Consider the following 15,880-nt stretch of genomic DNA (forward strand, 5'->3'; position numbering starts at 1 on the left):
TAAATTACGCAGTCTCAGGTATGTCTTCATTAGCAGTGCGAGAACAGATTAATGCATGGGATATGAATCTTGATGAAGATTTGAAGCCTTTATGATTACCACCAGGCTTTCTTTTTCTACATCTCCCCGAAGGACACTTCTCTGGGTAGTTTTTGACCAACTCAGTTGTCCTGTTTCTCACTTGTAGTTCTCAAGAATAACCAGAGTGTGCTGGGAATACAACAACCTGTGATAGGGAAAGACCAGAAGGAACAGCTTGAAATCCATTCCAGTCTTGCCCTAGAAAAAGAATACCTTTCAACAATGTATCTCAGTGAGTCAGATGATCCTGTGGTATAAAACCTACAGAGGGCTAGGCTATTCTCCGGGGTCCTTCAGCTGTGGTGTATAAACAGTTGAGATTCTATCTGCCCCTGGTGTCTGTCTGAGCTTTGGAGGCTGGCTCATAATAAATTCTAGGCTGCTGCTTTTCCTTTGCTGCTTTTCTGTAAGGAATAAATCCACTTCATGTAATTTGTTGTATATGAGTGCGTCTGTCTTACCAGACTTAGGCAAGTTGGTAACCAGTGTACCATGAACCTATTTCACACATCCTACTCTTATCTTCCTGCACAACAAATAAGGGGTCCACCCTATCAAAGGTCTCATAGAGCAGCATCACATGTTGATCATCTATTCAATTCTGTCACATCCTGGGCAATGCATAACAGTATTAAAAGCTTTCCATAACATATCCATGTTCTCTGATCCTAATTCTCATTTCCCAGAGATATCCAAAACCTAGTAGTAAATATGGAGACAGTTTCTGTATCAGAAGTTGTGGTGGCAAGACCCAGAAAATTTTTCTCTTCGACATTATGATGATGTTAACTATAAAGGGAAAGATGTCATGTGAAGTATTTAACATTATTTAGAAATTCATTTTCTAACATTGTCCCTGCACAAAGCTGTATCTTGGCCTCCATTATGTCCTCAATTAACTATACATTTCATTAAACTTGTTATTAAATTGTATTACTTTTAACTACTTTTAATGACACATAGAAAAATTTTATCTTTCATAAAGGCAAAATATAAATGTCACTTATTCTGTGACATACACCCCATATCTTCCATAAAAATAGTTTCTTGTATATGGCTCTGTCTTTGTGTTTGGTTCACCCACAATGTCTGCTACACTTTATGCCTTTGAAAAAGGACAGGATTACCTCTGCCTGCTATGTTATGATTCTTGGCCTCCTATGTTAGTAGGTCCGGGTTTTTAAGCAGCATATTGGTACAGTCGTATACTAGTCTTTATAGTCTAAATGAAGTAAGCTTGTATCCAAAGGAAAATATTCTTTAATAGATCTAAGAAGGTATACTTCATTTCTGGTCATTAATCCATTATTATAAACCAGTTTACATATATCAGTTGAAATTATTTTTACAGCATTACAAATTCTTTTTAGAGTTAAATGTTTTCATTTTCTCATTCAAGTCTTTACGCTCCTTAGAGGTACATCCTTGACCCCCTCTAAAACCAAATTTGTCCCCATATAAGTAAATATTAATGGTAAAAGAGTCTTAGGCTCTGTTCTCTTTCTGTTTTGGATCCATGTTCTCTTTAGATCATGTCAGTTTTGATCATGCTTGATCATATCAGTTTTGAGCCATGAACCTCTAGGTTGTTCTTATGTGAATCATTATGAATCATGCTGTTTATTTTTTTCTGATGGCTGTCATAGCAGGTGGACTTGTACCACCTAACTCAACTGTGAGATCTAGAAATGTTAGGAACATATTTTGCTGGAATATCTTTTGAGCTCTCTCCAATGATTCAGAGTTCTTTTTCCCATCCTCTCATATATTATCATTAAAAAGAATAAAATTATCTTGCTCATCTTTCTCAGGACACATAATCTATGTTCAAATTTATCTGGCTTATGATGACTAAGATACTAAAATATAGAAAAACAACAGTTTAGAAATTGAAACCAGAGATTCTTGGAAAGTAGATTTTAAGAAAAACTTTCTTTAAAAGAGTGTATGCCAGCTGTATTTTCTTCATGTTAAATATAACAAATATTTAATAAATATTTAGGTTATGACCTATTCTACATTATGAAATCCATTAGCAAAATTGAAAATATCTTATATTACTGTAGATACTATGGACAGAGTGAGGAAGACGAAATGCATTAAGGACATTTAACGGAAAAAAAAAAAAAGAAAAATTCATAAGGCAGTTGATTTCGTGGATTAAGTGTTGCCCTGGCCAACTGGCTATAACCTTTCCTGGGAGTTTGTCAGAAATGTAGAACACCAGGCACCACCTCACACCTACTGAATGCGCATTTCAACAGTATTTCAGTGTGAGTCTCATGCTCATTTACTTTTGATGAGCACTGAAATAAAATATTAAGCCTTTATGTAAAGGATCCTATAAGAATTCTAGAGCAATTATGTAGCCCCCAACGGAAGAAGCAAATATACAACTCTATCTATTTCGGTTTTGCACTAAGCCACATGCTAATCCAGAGAGAGGTATGACAAAATTTCCAATCTAATTTACACAAGATGGTCAGCTTTTAATGGCTAGTGAGAAAATTAATACATTTGCAGGGCTTTTTTTCCATTTCTCTGTAATCAGTTCTCCAAATGGCAGTGGTTGTCACAGACTATAGAGTTCTTCAGGCTATACAGAACCCCAATATTTTGTTCCTGGAGTCTGATCAATTTTTGACTTTAGATTGTCCAATTTAAGCATCTGGGGAAGCTGTCTAAAAGACATTTCTTTACCAGGACTGGTCAGCTGCAGGAACAGTAGGGACACTAAGGTCCCAAGCATTATTTGCAGTAGGTGTAGAATAAGAATTGTTCCTTCATGTCCTTTGCCTGAAGATAGGAGTTGCCTGGGAAACATTTCCCCGTTGAAATGGGATATCTCTATAACATCTTTTAAGCAATTCACTTTTGAAAATGTGTGACAAATATTATTTTTTGCTATCAGTTATTTTTTGAATCACATCAATGTTAATGAAGAGGATTTTGGAAATCAAGAGAATGATCTCATGTGTCTTAAAGAAAAACTAAAATTTAAGTTTTTTATTCTGCTTAGAATAGTGACTGATTTTCACTTTATCTTTTACTGTGTGTCACAAATTTATAAATCAAATAGATTTCTTTTTCCCTGAGGCTTCCTTAAGATAAGGTGAAAAAAATGAGAAAGGAAAAAGCTGTATTCTACCCGTCTTTTTTGATCTGGTGAAAGCCCCAAAATGAAATTAATATTGATTTGCACTCAGATAGGACAGCTGGTTTAGGTGGGTATATATGTTTATAGTAGGCCTATTATTGATGGACAGTAAATACAGAGGCAACACTAGAAAATGGAATCATAAAAAAATCATTCAGCCATAAAAAAAAAGAAAACAGGAATTTAATTTTGTAAGTCTTCAGGTCATAACTAGACCAAACTGTTTTCCTCAACAATAATTCAGACAACATAAACAATCAGTATGACTATTGGAATGTGTTTGTATGTATTTGTACAATCTAGACATCGCTTATATGTGGCTATCTGCAGTAGGCAAAATAATGGCCCACAGATGTTTGTATCCTAATCTTTGAAAGCTGTGAACATATTATGTTACATGGCAAAGGAGAATTAAGGTTGCAGATGTAATTGAGGTTGCTAATTAACCCACCTTACATAGGTAAAGTATCTTGCAGGGCTCAATATAATCACAAAGATCCTTAGAAGGAGGAAAGAAAAATGGAGGTGAGAATCAGAGAGATAACAACAGCAAAGGACAAAGTTGATGTTACTGACTTTGAAGGCAGAGAACGGGGCCATGAACCTAGGAATGTAGGCAGCCACTAGAACCTCAAAAAGCCAAAGAAAACGAATTCTCTGCGGGAGGCTATGGACAAAAATACACCCTGCTGATGATACCATAACCTTAGCCTGCTGAGATTGGTGTTGAATTTCTGATATTCAGAACTGGAAAATAATAAATTTGTGTTGCTTTATGTACTAAGTTTCTGATATTGTCATAGCAGCAATATAAAATTAATAACCCTCTTATCATGAGGGTTATTTTACTATCACAGAACAACTACGAAATAATAAAGATTCTCTAAAGTGTATATTACTCATCTGCTATGTGCTAGGAACCTAAAATTTATTATTTCGGTTTTCACCAATCTCTGCCAAAATAATTTCAAATTTGTGATTGTAAAAATTAAGGTTTATGTAAAGAAAGTTGTCTTCAAGTAATCATTGAGCAAAGACTTGAAAACAGCTATTTCTAACTTATTTCAAAGCCTGAACATTTTTCACAATACCCACTGCTTCTCAGACAGTAAGTGTAATCTTGCTTTGATTTACTTAAATAACCAAATCATGACTAGATAAGAACGGAAATCATGGGCTATGTAGCTGTGTTATTATCCAGGGACAATCTAGAAATTTCATCAATTACATAAGTTGGTTGTTACAGGATACAGTGACAAAAATCTATGCAGATAGAAATTGAGCAAATTTGAATTTGTCTTTTGAAGGACATACTTAGGTTTTGGCTGCATGAATTCTTAAATGTGCTAACCCCAAACAATTATTTCATATTGATAAAAGATGACAAGGAAGATTGAATTTATGGCTCAAATATGATTTTCCAATATCACATGTACTTTTTTTTTCACAAGAAAGAAATATTCCTCCCTAACTACTGGAGTATGAATACATCTCCTTGGAGAGCTGTGTTACTATGATCATGTGAAATAATCAAAACTCACAGTTTTTTATTAGCATGTTATTCCCTCAAGTGTTGTTTTGTCTATGATAGTACAGAAGCATTCCCTAGCACACTTCTGTCTTCTGGTGGCTTTTTCACCTGGTAAACTTACAAATCTGGCTTTACAATGCCATGTTGCTCTGTATTTTCCCTTTACACTTTCTTGTCTTTTTGTGGGAGGTAGGGAGTGGGGAAATGGCTAAGCTTCTAGTGCAGTCTTTATTTCTGCTGAAAGCAGTACAGATAGCTACAATTAAAAGTCAAGCTCTCATCTTCCTAACATAACTATTTTCCGACAGCTGACTGAATCGCTCAGCAGGCATTTTTAGTGCCATCGTGCCAGGTATGCGATTTACATTTCATAACTAATTCGGATCTTGGCCTCTTACTTCCTTTGCTGTCAGAATGTGGGCCTCCTAGAGCAGCAGACTGCTCAGATCCTAGAGGGAGAAGAGTGATTCCCATCCTTCAAGAGACCATTAAAGAAGGAGCCCCATCTGGTACACTTGGTAGCTGTCTATGTTCCTGTATGAAGCAGGATGGGAGGACATTATAATGACGGCAAAATTAATGAGAATTTAGACAGGAGAGCAAGCTTTTCAATGATAATTCAGAACTAACTATGAATGTTTGTTTATGACTTAGAAATAAAATTAAATAACTTTTTAAAAGAATTGAATTTTCAATTAAGTTATTTTTATCATTGAATAGCTAGGCTTGAAGAGTATGCATATGTTGGTTAATTTTTTTTCTACATTTTTAGGCCAAAAAATCATGTTGTATATATTTTTAAAAAATTTGAATTAAAAGACTCCCCTTTTTACTGAAATGCAGAGGGTAGATTTTATTATTCAAATGTAAATGTTTCATAAATGGGATATTCTTAAAAATATAAACAAATAGAAAAAGAAAACAGATTCTGTTTATGAGACTCAGGAAAGGTCTGAAATTTTTGTGTTAATACGATACCTGAAAAATATACTAACTCTGCCATGTAAAGAAAAACATAATTATTATGTTCCATTTCTTGTTTATATAGGTATAATACACAACTCCTTCTTTTCATGAGATGTTAGATATATTTGAAAATTCTAGGGGAAATTTTGAAAGACATACAAATTCCTCCAGTCATTAATGCTCAAATTTATTTTTGAAATGAAGAAAAAAAATCTGAAAGATTATAGAATTCTCACATATCTGAAATTTACCAAGAGCAGCTGATAAAAGAGAACAGTAAAGTTATTATATTTTTATACTGACTCTATCCATATTACAGAAATGCACTTTGCAATTGGCTTGCCATTTTATAATTTAAATTCTCATAATAGAGGTCTCACCCTGATTTCTTACTATTGAAATGGTTTTCTTGGTGAAGGGGTCAAAAAAAAAAAAAAAGAAAGAAAGAAAAATGTCTATTTCGGTCCTCATTCAAAAACACTTCTAAATCTCCCAGGTACAGGTGCTTTTATCAGTTAAGTCTCCCAGCTGTGTGTGGTTTTGTTCATGGTCTTCTGTGTCTTCACTACTGTCTGCTTTGGAAATTCTTCATCAAGTTCTTATGGCATTTATCTTGCATTGTTTCAAACCAGGAACCATCATTTTCTTTGTCCAATTTACACTATTGATCTGAAGTATGATTATCTACCTGTTTCTAATCTGGTACTCTGACATGGTACATTGGCAATTGACTCTCACAGTTCTGTGTTCCCTAACTCTAAGCTTTGATGTCCAGTACAAAGACCAACACCCTGGGCAAGCTGTATGGCCAAGGCCTTTCATGTCTGGTGAGAGGGAAGAATTGACTGAAGACTCACACGGATGTCTTCATTTTTCCTTAATTACTTTGCAAGTGAATTAACTGAAAAATAAAGTTATTGCAGTATTGTTTCTAGGAGGATATTTTATGGTGCAACACAGGAAATATCTTGAGAAAATTCTTTTTCAGGTTAGATACAAAAGTATGTATCTGTCTGCCAAAGACACAGAATAAAACATCATCACTCTCAGGAGCAAAGAGAAGGCTGTTGTTGCAACAATACAGATGAACAAAGAGAGCTCGGATTTTAAAATGACAACACCATTTCTGCAGTAATAAGGCAGGCAGGCAGGCACCAGCTATTTTTGCAAATCCATAGGGCCAGACTTAGATTTAAGGCCTAGATGACCAGGCGCGGTGGCTCACCCCTATAATCCCAACACTTTGGGCGACCAGGTGGAGGGACTACCTGAGGTCAGGCATTCCATACCAGCCTGGCCAACATGGTGAAATCCGGTCTCTACTAAATATGTAAAAATTAGCCAGCCATGGCAGCTACTGAGGAGACTGAGGCAGGGAGAATTGCTTAAACCTGGGAGGCAGGGGTTGCAGTGAGCCAGGATCATACCACTGTACTCCAGCCTGGGAAACAGAGCGAGACTCCATTTAAATAATAATAGTAATAATATATTTAAGGTTTGAAAATGTAGACAAGGAACAAGTAATAAAGGTACTGAAAAAAAGACTTGCCAATCAAGGAGTAGAAGTTTTGAAGCAACAATGAAAAATATACAATTCCTAGAACAAGGGAAAATTACATAGAGATGCTTTTATTCACATTGGTTAAAGTCCTTCTCTATTTCTCTGATAACAGGTCACCACAGCTTTATACCAGAATAGCACAATACATCTTGTATGGGTTTTGCATGCAATTATGCTTACATAATTTTGCAAGATCTTACAAATATTTTCTAATTTTACACTGTACAGCAAAATGTAGAATCGGAGGCCGGGCGCAGTGGCTCACTCCTGTTATCCCAGCACTTTGGAAGGCCGAGGCGGGTGGATCACGAGGTCAAGAGATCGAGACCATCCTGGTCAACGTGGCGAAACCCCGTCTCTACTAAAAATACAAAAAATTAGCTGGGCATGGTGACGCGTGCCTGTAGTCCCAGCTACTCAGGAGGCTGAGGCAGGAGAATTGCCTGAACCCAGGAGGCAGAGGTTGCGGTGAGCCGAGATCGCGCCATTGCACTCCAGCCCGGGTAACAAGAGCGAAACTCCGTCTCAAAAACAAAAACAAAAAAAAAATAGAATTGGAACTCTAAATACTCATTTAGATTCAGTCATTTTCAACATTTTCCCTTTTCTGTCACCATGAAGTTGTAAAGATGAGGAACACTTTCTGGTGATATTTTGTGCTGGCGTCTGCATGAGCAATCCCTTGATCCCCAGATGATCACAGAACATATTCCAGCGCTCACTATATAGGGTAAGGGAAAAAACACAAACAAGCAAACACATGTACGTAAGTGACATTTTTAAGGGAAAACTGCCTTGTAAAAGCTTACTTTTCTTCTTGCCTACAACATGCTGAAAAGAAAGTGATCCTACTTTTCCGCTGTCATACCACACCATCTTTACATACAAGTAATCGAGTAAGCCCAAGAAGCTTTAAAACACTGTGATGGGAATCTGCTATTCATTTTGTAGGATAGCATGGTCAGCAGAGCTTGGTCTTTGGAGTAGCACTGCCTGGATTCAAAGCCTGGCTCTAGCTGCTTTCATTTCTTCATTTGTGAAGATAAATGATCCTCTGGCTTTGTCGTAGGCATTGTCCCATTGTCCATCTGCCTGTTTTTACAGGGATATGGAAGAGATTTAAAAACTACTTATTTATATCTACAATCTATTCAGAAGCCTCTTGTCTCGTTTTGAAAAAGATAATTTCTTATAATATGTTTTATTGCCTAAAAGAATATATCATTTTGATAATTTTAAGGAAATTTGGGGGGTGATAGGTAAAATTTAGCCACCAGATATGAAAGCTTTGATGATATTTGGAGTTTCATATTCATAAACATGGGAATGTGAGCAAACACACACACGTATGTGTCCTATTCAGCTGATTTTGAAAGGTAAGAGTCAAGATGCTTCAGCTAACTGGACCACAGGACCTAGAGGGTGGCAGGCCTGGGTCAGGACCACTTTCTCAGGTGGGAAAGGCTGCAGTGAAAAATGATTTTTGTTTCCAGCTTCATCCATGTCCATGCAAACTACATGAACTCAGAACAGAAAACCAAATACCACATTCTCACTCATAAGTGGGTGTTGAACAATGAGAACACATCTACACAGGGAGGGGAACATCACACACCAGAGCCTGTTGGGGATTGGGGGGCTAGGGAAGGGATATCATTAGCAGAAATACCTAATGTAGATGATAGGGTGATGGATGCAGCACAGCACCATAGCATGTGTATACCTGTGTAACAAACCTGCATGTTCTGCACATGTACCCCAGAGCTCAAAGTACAATTAAAAAAAAAAAAAAGACAGAAAGAAAAATGGTTTTGCTGTGCTGGTGTAGGCACATACAAACCGTGGCCACAGCCTCTCCTAAATGTTGAAGCGAGAGGGTGTGTCATCAACTTTGGAATCTATTTATTCTCTTTCCCCTTGGAAGGAATGTAAAATGTTTGAGTCCAAAGGACCTTTGCTGAGCTATCAGTTTATAGCTCTATGTTTAGATTTCTTCTCACAGATAAATTATAACACATATTATAAAGGATATATGTAATCTGTAAACATGCCTTATTAGAATGAAAATGTTGCTAACACATTCTTTTGTCCTTGAGATACAGAGTAGTTAAATAAGACACAAAACCCCCCACAAATTTTAAGAAAAAGATGATTGTAAATTCATAATAATAAAGAAAATCCAAGATTGATACTGCTATTGGAAGAGCTTATAAAATAGATATTCAATAGCATAAATCTCCTATAAATGACATCTATTTTCAACAGTATGGAGATGTAGATTAGTTCCTTCTTAGTTTTGTTTATCCTTAAAGTAGCAGTGGAGGTAATTTTCTATTGAGTTAAAATATGCTGTTGGCACTTCTTCACGGATCATAGTACACTTTAATAACAATGTCTATTATTGTTAGCAGGGGAGAGCGGTTCCACCAGATGACAAAACTGATGCATCCCTTGGTGCTCATTTATAGTGGTTAAATGGGATTTAGTGAATTGTTAACAAACTGGTATAATTTGTATAAATGTGTTTTATTGCCACTTCTGAAATATAAACATTTCTGTAAATCTAATTTCTAATATTTAATCTCCCAATTCAAATATTATTTTTGTTGCCAGAATTAACCCAAGAATAGATGGGCAAGCTTGAAATGAAGTAGCTTTTGATACAAAATAAGGAACATAACAATGATTAGAGTTATACTAAGTGGAATCCCACACTTTAAAATATAGTGAGATTTCATTTATCAAAGGCATTAAAATAGTGTTAAGAAATATATTTCTAGAAGTGATTTACATATATCAAAGAGACTTGAACAAGTTGCCTTTTAATATTTTTGCATAAATTAAGAATGCAGTCGCTTCATTGCTGTGTTTGAATCCATGCCAAGAAAGAGTGCCTAGACCAGTGTGGTATACCTTATGAAATTATTATAATCGCAAAGTTGTTACTTTTTATTGTAAAAGTGATATATGTAAAGTAAGCTCTTAACATGGTAAAAAGTTAAGCAATAAAGAGAGTATTAAGTAAAAAATAATATTATTTGCCTCATGTTCTCATTCTTATCTCCTAGAGGTGGTCAGATTTAACCATTGTTATTTGGTTTTTTGTTAACAACCAAAATCTGAATAACATATTCTGTCTCTATTTTCTTTATTACACTTGTACATTATCTTGTTGTCCCAACAGGAAAACTGATGAATTCACCGTGATTGTTACCTGTCTCCTGCTGCCAACCTTCCATGTAAGATGTTATATTTTATTACTTCTATTTGTTACTTTCTGGTCTGCTTCTAAGCTCTAGTCCTTGTTCTATAACTTAAAAAAAAATTACTCTCCACTTTTAACCTGAATAATACCTAATTTACCTCATTTTACTTTTACATCACCTAAGTTTATAGCATTTTTATTTTATTCTGACACTTTGGTTAATTCTTCTAGGCTTCACCTATAGATTCTAAAAACTGAAATTCAATAAACTCTGATGGCAATTTGGTATTCATTTACATACCATTTCTGCAACTAACTAGAGTAATTGTACCTGAAAAAAAAATAATGCTCTCCTTTGAGGTATTCAAAGGAGAATGTTGCACGTTTTAAGGTCAGATGAATTTATTTTACATTTTCCATTGCTCAGCATCATGCCTGAGTTTGGAAGACTGAAATTCTTTAATGCTTTCTATAATCAACAATATTTTTCATTCTCATGGAAACAAATAAGATTGGAACTGAAAACCATCATTAAAATTCAAATCTCAGTGAGTTGTTTTCCCCATTCCAGAGAAATACTATTTTTTCCTCATTCCAGAGAAAAGATTTTAAAACATGGAATTCCTATGAAATATCCAATTCTTTTCAAATATTATGCTTGTGTTCGTTTTAAGATTTTCTGTTTAAGAATAAAGAAGGACTTGTCCAGCGACACTCTCAAATTAGGTCATAGAGCTGTGATTAGGGGTCATAATAGTTCATAATTAATGCTCCAATGAAATAGTTGCATTCTTTTCACAGAGTTAACTGGCTGATCTTGCAAAGCTCTGTGTCAAGTTGAAGACAAACGCTTTCCTGTCTCTTTAAGACCATGTGAGTTGTGCCACTGATGATTTCTCTCCCTAGACTAAAACGTGTTAACCAATGCTGATAATGCTGTAGTGTTGTTTGGCAATTGTAGTTGATGCTCTCATGTTCACCTACATCCATATGCTTCTGCAGTTGAGTTGGCCATGGAAATGAGTGGAATGTGGGTGAGAGAGATAGATATCACTTCTAGGACAGACCTGTTGCATGATTTATCTTGTCAGTGCATTAAGAAATCAAAAACTTCAAATTGCAGACCTACAAATGGGAGGAGCATGGTTCTCTGGATTACTAATTGCAGGAAAGCACAGAGAAGAGCAATATGACCAGTATTCATCTGTAACAAAACCAAGAAATAAAATAAACCTGCATTATATTAAAAGTCGTGAGACAACAGGGTAAATTCGATGGCATACGATAGCCTATTCTGGCTCATATTAACAGTTTTATTAGAAAAAAATAGTTAGACTTGACTGGTCTCTGTTTTTTGATATCTTGAAACTTCCATCAAATCGTTTGTTGAGAAAGAATAAAAATAAGGCATAACCCAGAAATATGAGTTACATCAGATTTTAACATCTATTTAATGTGTTTCATATTTTGACCAAGAATTTCTTGTGCAGATGTTTTTTCAAGAGTTTATGAAAGATTTTTTCTTTGGTTGACGAAAATATGTTATGATTTCCTCATCATATTGCTAAGATATTCCATCATCTTAATCATAAAGGTTTGTTTAATGGAATTTATTTCCTTCTTGAAGACACACTTGTCTGAGCCATTCGGTTAAAATTTTCAGAATTTCACTATAATTAGAACAATTGCTTTTTAACTTTTCTATCTGCAGCACAACTATTATTCCAGGTTTCATTTTCAAGCTACTCTTCCTTATATGTCATGCTTTTTTTTCTTTTGGTATTCCTTCTGCATTTTTCCAGGCAATATTCTTTAGTAATTATTTAAAGAAATTACCCAAAGAACATAAACTTGTTGAGTTATTGTTTTTCTGTAATTATGTTTACTTTCCCTTCATAAATTATGAAGGGCTTGCTTACATACAGAATTCTGGGTTTGAAATCATTTCTATCAAATCTTTGATAGCACTGTTCTACTGACTTTTAAATCCACTGTACTAATCACTTGTCTATTATAGTCTGTTTCCTTCCTTTGGAGGTAACCTGTTCTTGTTCTCTGAAAGCTTTTTATACCCTTATTTGGTGTTAGTATTCTGAAAATTTTCAGTGACATGTATGATGTTGGGCATTTAAAAATTTATTCTGCTTGGCCTCTGGTAGGATCTTTTAGTCTAAAACAGCCTTTTTTTAGCTCAGAAAAGTCCTCATTTTTCTCATTTCCATTTTTTCAGTCCCCCTGATAGCCCTACCACCCTCCAGAAGACCTCCTCGATATATGTTTAATATCCATTTTGATGTTTTATCTCATTTTAAAATAAATGTATGCTGTTAACTACTATGTGACACTACATTTTCAAAAGAACACAACTTTCTGGGAAATGAATATAAGCATTCTGCATTTCCCTTCTCCAAACAACTTAGAATTATTGTTATTTTATCCTATCTTTTTTTTTTTTTTTTTTTTTTTTTTTTTTTTTTTTTTTTTTTTTTTTGAGACGGAGTCTCACTCCATCACCCAGGCTGGAGTGCAGTGGCGAGATCTCGGCTCACTGCAACCTCTGCCTCCTGGATTCAAGGGATTCTTCTGCCTCAACCTCCTAAGTAGTTGGGACTATAGGTGCACACCACCACACTGGGCTAATTTTTGTTTTTCAGTAGAGAAGTGGTTTCACCATATTGGCCACGCTGATCTCAAACTCCTGACCTCATGATCCACTTGCTTTGGCCTCCCAAAGTGCTGGAATTGCAGGCATAAGCCACTGTGCCCAGCCCTACCCTATATTTTAATATATAGAATTCTATACATACCTATAATTACTACCTTTTTGGCTATTAAACATGTATCTAAAATGTTTCATAAAGCATTTGAAAATAGGTACAACTAAATTAATTTTAGATTTTTATCCTTTGACTTATTTTTGCCACATTTGAATTTTTTCCTCCAGTATTGAAACACATTATAAGGAGACAGACATCACACTGTGTGAAAGCATTTAAGGTATTTAGTGGAGACTGACATCACAGGAGTTGCTTTTCGGGGTGTGTGTGTGTGTGTGTGTGTGTGTGTGTATGCTTTCAAATATTTACGCTCCTCTGATTGGAGGGGAGGTTGTGGTGGTAGATAGATTTTCAATAAATATTTAAAATAGATTAGCTGAATGAAAGCGTAATTTATGTGTTTTTCAAGTCCATATTATAGTGAGCTGCACATTTTAAGGCCTTACTGTGGTTCCTAATTTATGCTTCTATGAGATAAAATACAGAATCATTAAATAGAAAATGAAGGGTAACATCATTTCATCAGTTTTTGCTTGAGCAGAAATGCCATCCAGGTCAAGTTATCCAGGTTCACAAACTTTGGAAGCACCCTCTTATTTATCAGAGTGCAAGTCATATACAAAATTTAGAATAAAGACATACTGCAAAACACTCATAATTTGAAATATTATCTTTATTAATATTGATATTTAATAAAAACCCCATAGTTTTAAAAAAACTAGAACTATTTAGTACTTATTAGTTACAAATACATGCATAACAGTCCTAGAAAAAGAAACTCAAAGTCTCTTATTTACATGCATTATAGATGAGAGTATAAAACCTGTCTATAAATCAGGTTTTGAATTTTACTATAATTGTGATTTTCAGAGTAGATAATTAAATTGCTATGTCTTTGGGAAAGGTCAGCCTGTTGGGATAGCACAGATTAATCTCTCTAGGGCATTTGCTCTTAATAACCATGAATCGTTGTTTCATAAGCTTGAAGTCTTGGCGAGATTCCATCCAGCCTAAAATACTTTGAAAATGACAGGAATTCACTAAGAAACACTCTACTAGTTTTATTTAATCACCAATTAACCTGTATCAGCACCTTTGTATTATCATCTACCAGTTAACGTACACTATGATCAGATATTTGGAAAAATGAGAGCATAAATCCTCCCAGGTTTCTTTGTTCATTCTGTTTGGTTTGGTGTTGGTGCCCTGAGCAAGATGTAGAGAGCAGAAGATATGAACTCAGGGTCAGACAGAATAGAACTTCTAATTCTATAAATTATTATTGAATATCTGCCACCCGGTTTTGTATTTCTGTAATAATGTTTTCATACTGTATTATGATATAAATAATAAGAATAATTTTTGGTACAACTTCTAAAGAGTTGTAAAAGATCCTTTCTAAGATATAATGCCAAAAGCTATGTCTGCGCCAGCAAAATTGAAGTCCTTTATTGAGAAAATGTCACTGTCAAACTCTCCTAATGAGGCAATTAAAAAAAAAAAACCCAAACCATCAGATAATTGATCTTGAATTATCCAATATCAATATTTTCATCTTTATGGGATTTTCTAGTATCTCACTCATATGGCCCAAGAGAAAAAGAACAAATTGATAATTTATAAGTGAAATATGTTGTTTTTTAAAAAAGACTATTAGAGAGATAAATATAATTCATGTATCTTTTTAAGATTGTGAACCTAAAGTTTGTTAAATTCTACCAACATACTCTTAAATTACTAATAGAAGAATACCTGAATTCTACCTGGAAAAAAAATCTTTTTCCCATGGTTATTAGTATGTTTGATTATTATTTTTCAAAAGTTTATTTAAAGAACCAAGCATCTCTATTGCTTAAAATAAGGACTCTTGTTCTGAAATGATGCCTGCTTTTTCCTTCTGGTCATTAAGCAGCTCATACTTTTTAGTAACATTCTCTGATTTTTCTGGAGGTGTTAAAGAAGGTTTCCCTTTTCCTGGTATTTGAAGAAATAAGTCTGCCCCTGATATTAATGCCTTCAATATGTGTATTGGCATCAATACTTTGGACTCTGCATTAGTCTGTTCCCATGCTGCTAATAAAGACATACTTGAGATTGGGTAATTTATAAAGAAAAGATGTTTAATGGACTCACAGTTCCACCTGGCTGGAGAGGCCTCACAATCCTGGTAGAAGGCAAGGAGGAGCAAAATCATGTCTTACAAAGATGGAAGCAGACAACAGAAGAAGAGCTTGTGCAGGGAAACTCCCCTTTATAAAGCCATCAGACCTCATGAGACTTATTCACTATCACAAGAACATCATGGGAAAAACCCACCCCATGATTCAATTACCTCCCACTGGATCTCTCCCATGATATGTGAAAATTGTGGGAGCTACAATTCAAAATGAGATTTGCATAGGGACACATTCAAATCGTAACAGACTCCTAAGGAAAATATGTTTAGGATTTTGGGATGGCAGTATTTAAGGGGAAGGAACAAATATGGAGACTACTTTGTAACAGAAAAGTCACAATTTTTAAATTAGTCTTAATTGATAAGGTTCATAACAACAACAAAAAAGATACTTGTAATTGCTCTCTGGATTATCCAGCATACTTT

The sequence above is a fragment of the Sapajus apella genome, unplaced genomic scaffold (assembly GCF_009761245.1).
Source record: "Sapajus apella isolate SASKATOON/1434 unplaced genomic scaffold, GSC_monkey_1.0 scaffold8, whole genome shotgun sequence".
NCBI classification, from domain to species: domain Eukaryota; kingdom Metazoa; phylum Chordata; class Mammalia; order Primates; family Cebidae; genus Sapajus; species Sapajus apella.